This window comes from Lingula anatina, chromosome 5 (assembly GCF_051362555.1).
Source record: "Lingula anatina isolate TDL-2025a chromosome 5, LinAna3.0, whole genome shotgun sequence".
Classification (NCBI taxonomy): domain Eukaryota; kingdom Metazoa; phylum Brachiopoda; class Lingulata; order Lingulida; family Lingulidae; genus Lingula; species Lingula anatina.
The window spans coordinates 19,677,960-19,686,674 of NC_141771.1; the positions used below are offsets into that span (position 1 = coordinate 19,677,960).

The following is an 8,715-nucleotide window of genomic DNA, read 5'->3' on the forward strand; positions in this document are numbered from 1 at the left end:
GGAAGTGAAAGACAGCACCAAGAGCAGCACTATGTCTTATGCATGTGTACAATATATGATATTTGGCAAGATTTAGGACATTGTCAACTATTGTGATAACAACAACCCCTTCCAGAAACCCATTGTAAGGAGTAATCTGCATCTGGCATTGGTAGTAAGGATGAGTCTTGTATGGGTATATACTGTTTTCCAGATGACAGTTATAGGTAATTTGCAACTCCTACACAAACAACCTCAAAACATCAACAACCTCAATCACATTTGCTGTTTTCTTTCAGAGTAAATAATATGTTGCAATATTGAAATATTTGTTTTGGTTAATTCTCACTCTTGTGATGATCAATTTCCCATAAACTTGACACATAAAAAAAGACACAGACAACTGATCAGCTCATCCCAGATTTTTATTGTTGTTAAGCATCATTTGTACAAATTTCAGAAACGTTGCACAAGATTTGACTGAATTATTAACATTTAACTTTTGTAAATCCTGCGATTTCCCTGTCTTTTCAATGTAATTTTTTTAGTTCTCCCAAACATATTGTCTTAAAAACACTTTTCATTAGATACAGGCAACTGATCAGCTTATCACAGATTTTTATTGTTGTTAATTGTCATTTGTACAAATTTTATAAACATTGGACAAGATTTGACAAAATTTCCAAAATATCTTGTCCTAAAAACACTTTTCGGTAGATACAGTCAACTGATCAGGTTATCACAGATTTTTATTGTTGTTAATTGTCATTTGTACAAATTTTATAAACATTGGACAAGATTTGACAAAATTATTAATGTTTAACTATTTTAAGGCCTGCGATTTGCCAGTCTTTTCAATGCAATTTTCAGTTTTCCCAAATATATTGTTCCCAAAAAAACACTTTTCATTAGTCACAGTTAACTGATCAGCTTATCACAGATTTTTATTCTTGTTAGTCATGATTTGTACAAATCTTATAAACATTGGACAAGATTTGACAAAATTATTATAGTTTAACTATTTAAAGGCCAGTGATTTGCCATGCTTTTCAATGAAATTTTCAGTTTTCCGAAATATATTGTCCTTAAAAACACTTTTCATTAAACACAGTCAACTTATCAGCTTATCACACATTTTTATTCTTGTTAAGCATCATTTGTACAAATTTAAGTAATATTGGCCAAGATTTGACAAAATTGTTAATGTTTAACTATTTTAAGTCATTGATATTGCCAGTCTTTTCAATGTAATTTTCATTTTTCCCAAATATATTGTCCTTAAAAACACTTTTCATTAAAAACAGTCATTTGATCAACTTATCACAGATTTTTATTCTTGTTAAGCATCATTTGTTTAAATTTCAGAAATATTGAACAAGATTTGACAAAATTATTAATGTTTAACTATTTTAAGGCTTGTGATTTGCCATTCTTTTCAATGAAATTTTCAGTTTTCCGAAATATATTGTCCTTAAAAACACTTTTCATTAATCACAGTCAACTTATCAGCTTATCACAGATTTTTATTCTTGTTAAGCATCATTTGTACAAATTTAAGTAATATTGGCCAAGATTTGACAAAATTATTAATGTTTAACTATTTAAAGGCCTGCGATTTGCCAGTCTTTCAATGAAATTTTCAATTTTCCAAAATATATTGTCCTAAAAACACTTTCATTAAACATAGTCAACTGATCAGCTTATCACAGATTTTTATTGTTGTTAAGCATTATTTGTACAAAATTCACAAATATTGGACCAAATTTTATCAAAATTATTAACGTTTTTAACTATTTAAGTCATTGAATTTGCCAGTCTTTTCAATGTAATTTTCAGTTCTCTCAGTTACATTTTTCTTGTTCCAGAGTACCCTTACCATGAAAAAGGAAGGAGTGAAGACAGCACCAAGAGCAGCACTATGTCTTATCCATGTGTACAATACATGATATTTGGCAAGATTTAGGACATTGTCAAATATTGTGATAACAACAACCCCTCCCAGAAACCCATTGCAAGGAGTAATCTGCATCTGGCATTGGTAGTAAGGAGAAGTCTTGTATGGGTATATACTGTTTTCCAGATGACAGTTATGGGTAATTTGCAACTCCTATACAAACAACCTCAAAACATCAACAACCTCAATCACATTTGCTGTTTTCTTTCAGAGTAGATAATATGTTGCAATATTGAAATATTTGTTTTGGTTAATTCTCACTCTTGTGATGATCAATTTCCCATAAACTTGACACTTAAAAAAATAACATAGACAGCCGATCATTATTATAGTTTAACTATTTAAAGGCTTGTGATTTGCCATGCTTTTCAATGAAATTTTCAGTTTTCCGAAATATATTGTCCTTAAAAACACTTTTCATTAAACACAGTCAACTTATCAGCTTATCACACATTTTTATTCTTGTTAAGCATCATTTGTACACATTTAAGTAATATTGGCCAAGATTTGACAAAATTGTTAATGTTTAACTATTTTAAGTCATTGATATTGCCAGTCTTTTCAATGTAATTTTCATTTTTCCCAAATATATTGTCCTTAAAAACACTTTTCATTAAAAACAGTCATTTGATCAACTTATCACAGATTTTTATTCTTGTTAAGCATCATTTGTTTAAATTTCAGAAATATTGAACAAGATTTGACAAAATTATTAATGTTTAACTATTTTAAGGCTTGTGATTTGCCATTCTTTTCAATGAAATTTTCAGTTTTCCGAAATATATTGTCCTTAAAAACACTTTTCATTAATCACAGTCAACTTATCAGCTTATCACAGATTTTTATTCTTGTTAAGCATCATTTGTACAAATTTAAGTAATATTGGCCAAGATTTGACAAAATTATTAATGTTTAACTATTTAAAGGCCTGCGATTTGCCAGTCTTTCAATGAAATTTTCAATTTTCCAAAATATATTGTCCTAAAAACACTTTCATTAAACATAGTCAACTGATCAGCTTATCACAGATTTTTATTGTTGTTAAGCATTATTTGTACAAAATTCACAAATATTGGACCAAATTTTATCAAAATTATTAACGTTTTTAACTATTTAAGTCATTGAATTTGCCAGTCTTTTCAATGTAATTTTCAGTTCTCTCAGTTATATTTTTCTTGTTCCAGAGTACCCTTACCATGAAAAAGGAAGGAGTGAAGACAGCACCAAGAGCAGCACTATGTCTTATCCATGTGTACAATACATGATATTTGGCAAGATTTAGGACATTGTCAAATATTGTGATAACAACAACCCCTCCCAGAAACCCATTGCAAGGAGTAATCTGCATCTGGCATTGGTAGTAAGGAGAAGTCTTGTATGGGTATATACTGTTTTCCAGATGACAGTTATGGGTAATTTGCAACTCCTATACAAACAACCTCAAAACATCAACAACCTCAATCACATTTGCTGTTTTCTTTCAGAGTAGATAATATGTTGCAATATTGAAATATTTGTTTTGGTTAATTCTCACTCTTGTGATGATCAATTTCCCATAAACTTGACACTTAAAAAAAAAGACACAAACAACTGATCAGCTCAGCTCAGATTGTTATTGTTGTTAAGCATCATGTGTACAGATTTCAGAAATATTGGACAAGATTTGACAAAATTATTAACGTTTAACTATTTAAGTCCTGTGATTTCCCAGTCTTTTCAATGTAATTTTTTGTTTTCCAAAATATCTTGTCCTAAAAACACTTTCCAGTAGATACAGTCAACTGATCAGGTTATCACAGATTTTTATTGTTGTTAATTATCATTTGTACAAATTTCATAAACATTGGACAAGATTTGACAAAATTATTAACGTTTAACTATTTTAAGGCCTGCGATATGCCAGTCTTTTCAGTGCAATTTTCAGTTTTCCCAAATATATTGTCCTTAAAAACACTTTTCATTAAAAACAGTCATTTGATCAACTTATCACAGATTTTTATTCTTGTTAAGCGTCATTTGTTTAAATTTCAGAAATATTGAACAAGATTTGACAAAATTATTAATGTTTAACTATTTTAAGGCTTGTGATTTGCCATTCTTTTCAATGAAATTTTCAGTTTTCTGAAATATATTGTCCTTAAAAACACTTTTCATTAATCACAGTCAACTTATCAGCTTATTTCAGATTTTTATTCTTGTTAAGCATCATTTGTACAAATTTAAGTAATATTGGCCAAGATTTGACAAAATTATTAATCTTTAACTATTTCAAGGCCTGCGATTTGCCAGTCTTTTCAATGAAATTTTCAGTTTTCCAAAATATATTGTCCTAAAAACACTTTTCATTAAACATAGTCAACTGATCAGCTTATCAGATTTTTATTGTTGTTAAGCATTATTTGTACAAAATTCACAAATATTGGACCAAATTTTATCAAAATTATTAACGTTTAACTATTTAAGTCATTGAATTTGCCAGTCTTTTCAATGTAATTTTCAGTTCTCTCAGTTATATTTTTCTTTTTCCAGAGTACCCTTACCATGAAAAAAGAAGGAGTGAAAGACAGCACCAAGAGCAGCACTATGTCTTATCCATGTGTACAATACATGATATGTGGTAAGATTTAGGACATTGTCAAGTACTGTGATAACAACAACCCATCCCAGAAACCCATTGCAAGGAGTAATCTGCATCTGGCATTGGTAGTAAGGAGAAGTCTTGTATGGGTATATATTGTTTTCCAGATGACAGTTATAGGTAAATTGCAACCTCTTACACAAACAACCTCAAATCATCAACAACATCAATCACATTTGCCATTTTCTTTCAGATTAAGTAATACATTGCAGTATTGAAATATTTGTTTTGGTTAATTCTCACTCTTCTGATGATGAATTTCCCATAAACCTGACACTTAAAAAAAAAGATACACACAACTGATCAGCTTATCCCAGATTTTTATTGTTGTTAAGCATCATTTGTACAAATTTCAGATATATTAGACAAGATTTGACAAAATTATTAAAGTTTAACTATTTTAAGTCCTGTGATTTCCCAGTCTTTTCAATGTAATTTTTAGTTTTCTGAAATATATTGTCCTAAAAACCCTTTTCATTAGATACAGACAACTGATCAGCTTATCACACATTTTTGTTGTTGTTAAGCATTGTTTGAACAAATTTCAGAAATATTAAACAAGATTTAACAAAATTATTAATGTTTAACTATTTTAAGTCACTGAACTTGCCATTCTTTTCAATGTAATTTTCAGTTCTTTCAGTTATATTGTTCTTGTTCCAGAGTACCCTTACAATGAAACAGCAGGCAGTGAAAGACAGCACCAAGAGCAGCACTATGTCTTATCCAAATGTAAAATACATGATATTTGGCAAGATTTAGGACATTGTCAAATATTGTGATAGCAACATCCCCTTCCCAAAATACATTTCAAGGAGTAATCTGCATCTGGCATTGGTAGTAAGAAGTCTTGTATGGGTATATACTGTTTTCCAGATGACAGTTGTAGGTAACTTGCAACCTCTTACACAAACAACCTCAAATCATCACATTTCCTGTTTTCTTTCAGAATAAATAATACATTGCAATATTGAAATATTGTTTTTGGTTAATTCTCACTCTTGTGATGATCAATTTCCCATAAACTTGACTCTTAAAAAAAGAAACAGACAACTGATCAGCTTTTCCCAGATTTTTAGTTTTGTTAAGCATCATTTGTACAGATTTCTGAAACATTAAACAACAATTTTTTTAAAATTATTAATGTTTAACTATTTTAAGTCGTGGAATTTTGCATTGTTAATTTTCAGTGTAATATTCAGTTTTCTCAAATATATCATCCAAAGACAAGACTTTTCATTAGTCATAGTCAAATGATCAGCTAATCACAGATCTTAATTTTAGATGAACTTTTTGGGTCGAAAAGTACCATAGATCACAGTGATGAAAGATAATGTCCCAAGAGATGATTGAGGATTAATCCAGGAAACTTTGTAAGTATATTTTTTGGACTTCATTTTTTTAGAAACCACTTTATTTTCCTATTTATATCTACAATGTGTGCAGTTCTGGGCTTTTCGTTATCCGACACACTGTACAAAAACTTGCAACTTACGTCTGCGTACTGCATCAGGCGTTTGGCGCCAGAAGTTATTTTGGTCTCGAATGAATGTGAGAATCCGCGTGACACCACAATGTCATTGGCAACGGATGCGTTAACGACCAGGAAGAAAGGCATCAAAAGCCCTATTGATAAGCAAAGATTATGGTTTTACTACAATAACAGCTGTTTTAGTGGTAAAATGCAAAAGAATATATATTTCCATGCGTTGTTTATAATGTATTTCTTGCGGAATTTTGAATCTTAAAGAAATAGTTATTATTGCTTTAAGAAATAAGTAATTTTATAGTTTTTTATAGTGCTATATATCCATAATTTTATGTCCCCTTTTGAATAAATGGACATTTGTTAAATCATTTTTTTTTAATATTTCAAGTGGTCCTACAGAGTGGACAAGAAGCAGAAGCAGGCAGGACCTGCCTAGAAGGGATAGACCTTGCTGTCAGCAATCAGTGGCTGGTTGAGACTTGAAGTGTCATAAAAAACCAAGCACTTTTGTTCATAAGAAACTGTTGGATGGGTTTCTCAGCCTGCAGGAACTGTCTGGAACAACTTTTTAAAGAGTCACATATTATAAGTCCAAATCTAATTTTTTTAGTATTGATATCAAAGGATTCCCCTGCATATTGAAATAGTTGTTGCTATGATTTCAGTATGAGCAAGGCCCTGCATTCCAGTGGTGGGGGCGAGTTCAGACTGGGTCACCTGCAGGAATGGTGACTTTCCATGGAGGAAATGTTGTGGCCATCAGCATGCCAGACTTTGTATATGACAGTTCTGTGGCACAGAATGGGGTAAACATAGTCACATATTGTATAGAAATGTAATCAGTAAAAGATTTGAGGGTTGATTTGGATACTCAGTTGAGACAAAAGACAGAAGATTTGGAACTTTAAAGTTTTCAGTATTTTGCATATCTTGTATGTGTATAGCTTCATCTTCTTGTATTTTTTTTTTTTTTTTTTTGGGGGGGGGGGTGTATATTTGTTTGTATTTTACAAATTTCCTGTGAAACATTTTATATTTATGCTTCATTAACTGGAAATTTTCTTTTTATTTATTGGTCTAAAGAACTAACATTTTTTCTCATAGGATGCAATGGAACCAGAGTACAACAAAACAGAATTTTGAAGACCACAACAAACCGACCAATTTCTCCAACCCAATGTATGATAATATAATAGGATTAGAACCTGCTAATCCCCCTAAAAAGGATTAGAACCTGCTAATCCCTCTATAAAAGGATATGACCAGCCCCACTCACTCCAATGGGGTAACAGACAACCCATGGCTCTAAGAGAAGAGCACCAAGATGGCGGCACAACGTGAGTAACCTGCTCGTAGCTCCTCGCTAATGTCATTTTTGTGTCTGTCTGTGTAGACTTTGATCAAAATGCCAGGTGACAGGAAAAAATCAACTCAATCAACAATCGACCAATACAAGAATCAGAAAAAAGAGTCTGCTGAAAAGCCATCAAAAAAGGAAAAACGGAGTCACTCCGACGTGGCAGAAGAGAGCATGGAGGGGGCGGACCTTGACTCTCAACTAGCCAGCATCCACGGTGACCTGGCCGGCATAAAAGAGGTATTGAGTTCTTTAGTCACTAAGGATGAAATAAGTGACATCGTAGCAACAATAACCGATCAAATGCTAGAAAAACAATATGAACTCATACAAAGTGAGATGAAAATAAGAATTGCCGAGGTCACGGGTAAAATGCAAGACAAAGTTGACTCACTATTGCTAGAAAATGAAAACCTTAAAGAGAAACTGAATGAGAAAGAAAAGAAACTAAAAGATCTGGAGGAAAGGGTCGTTCAAAATCATGCTAGATCAACTGAAGCAATCAAACAAAGTAACTACAACGAGCAATACTCGAGAAAATTAAATGTAAGAGTCCTAAACTTCCCCCCTCGCAACAAAGAAAATTTAAGAAGTGACTTCCCTGAATTTCTCAAGAAAGAAATCAACATTGAACTGGCCCCCCATGATATAACTGCAATTCATAGAATCCCAGGCAGAGAGGGACAACATCAGCCAGTCATTGTAAAATTGAGAAATAATGACATAAAAAGATCAATTATGACCAAGAAAAAGGAAATAAAATCAAGTGTGAGGCTCTACGATGATATTACCCATAGAAACCTGGCCCTTATGTCCAAAATAAGGCAGACTGGATTAGTGGACTATGTCTGGTTCTACAACGGAGGAGTTTATGCCCAAAAGTCCACTGGGAAAAGAATTAAATTTGACCTTTTTGACAATATAGAAGAAAAAATAAAGAAGTATCGTGGCTCATAATCCACCTACATGTACAATGTAAACAGTAGACTGAATACAGTGTACTTATGAACTGTGGTAAACGAAATAACTGTAACTTATTGCTTCTTCTACCTGAACAAAACACTGTGTTTAATTTACCAATAATGTAATATAGAAGCCATATGTATATTTATTGTACGTAATATTTTTCAGATTACTTTCTCCTTGATGACTATTATTTGGTTGACTGACACAGCTTGAGCTGCAAGACCTGAGTAGACATCACTCCGTTTGTACTGTATCTATTATGTTCCCTGTGCAAGGGTATAGAAATTATTCATTCATGCGTGTGTGTGTGATTGTGTATGCTTGCGTAAAAT

The 8,715-nt window shown here is 32.0% G+C and overlaps 1 long non-coding RNA gene across 4 annotated transcripts; it reads left to right on the forward strand.

Moving 5' to 3' along the window:
* The first annotated feature begins 3,144 nt into the window (after positions 1–3,144).
* LOC147761834 (uncharacterized) lies at positions 3,145–7,351 on the forward strand. Of its 4 annotated transcripts, XR_015334723.1 has the most exons (6): positions 3,145–3,345; positions 4,463–4,550; positions 5,235–5,460; positions 5,856–5,944; positions 6,449–6,866; positions 7,165–7,351. It is a non-coding gene; the product is annotated as an uncharacterized LOC147761834 (long non-coding RNA). The 4 variants fall into 4 exon arrangements; XR_015334721.1 differs by having other exon boundaries at positions 4,463–5,460; XR_015334722.1 differs by lacking the exon at positions 3,145–3,345 and having other exon boundaries at positions 4,097–4,550.
* Positions 7,352–8,715: the final 1,364 nt, after the last annotated feature.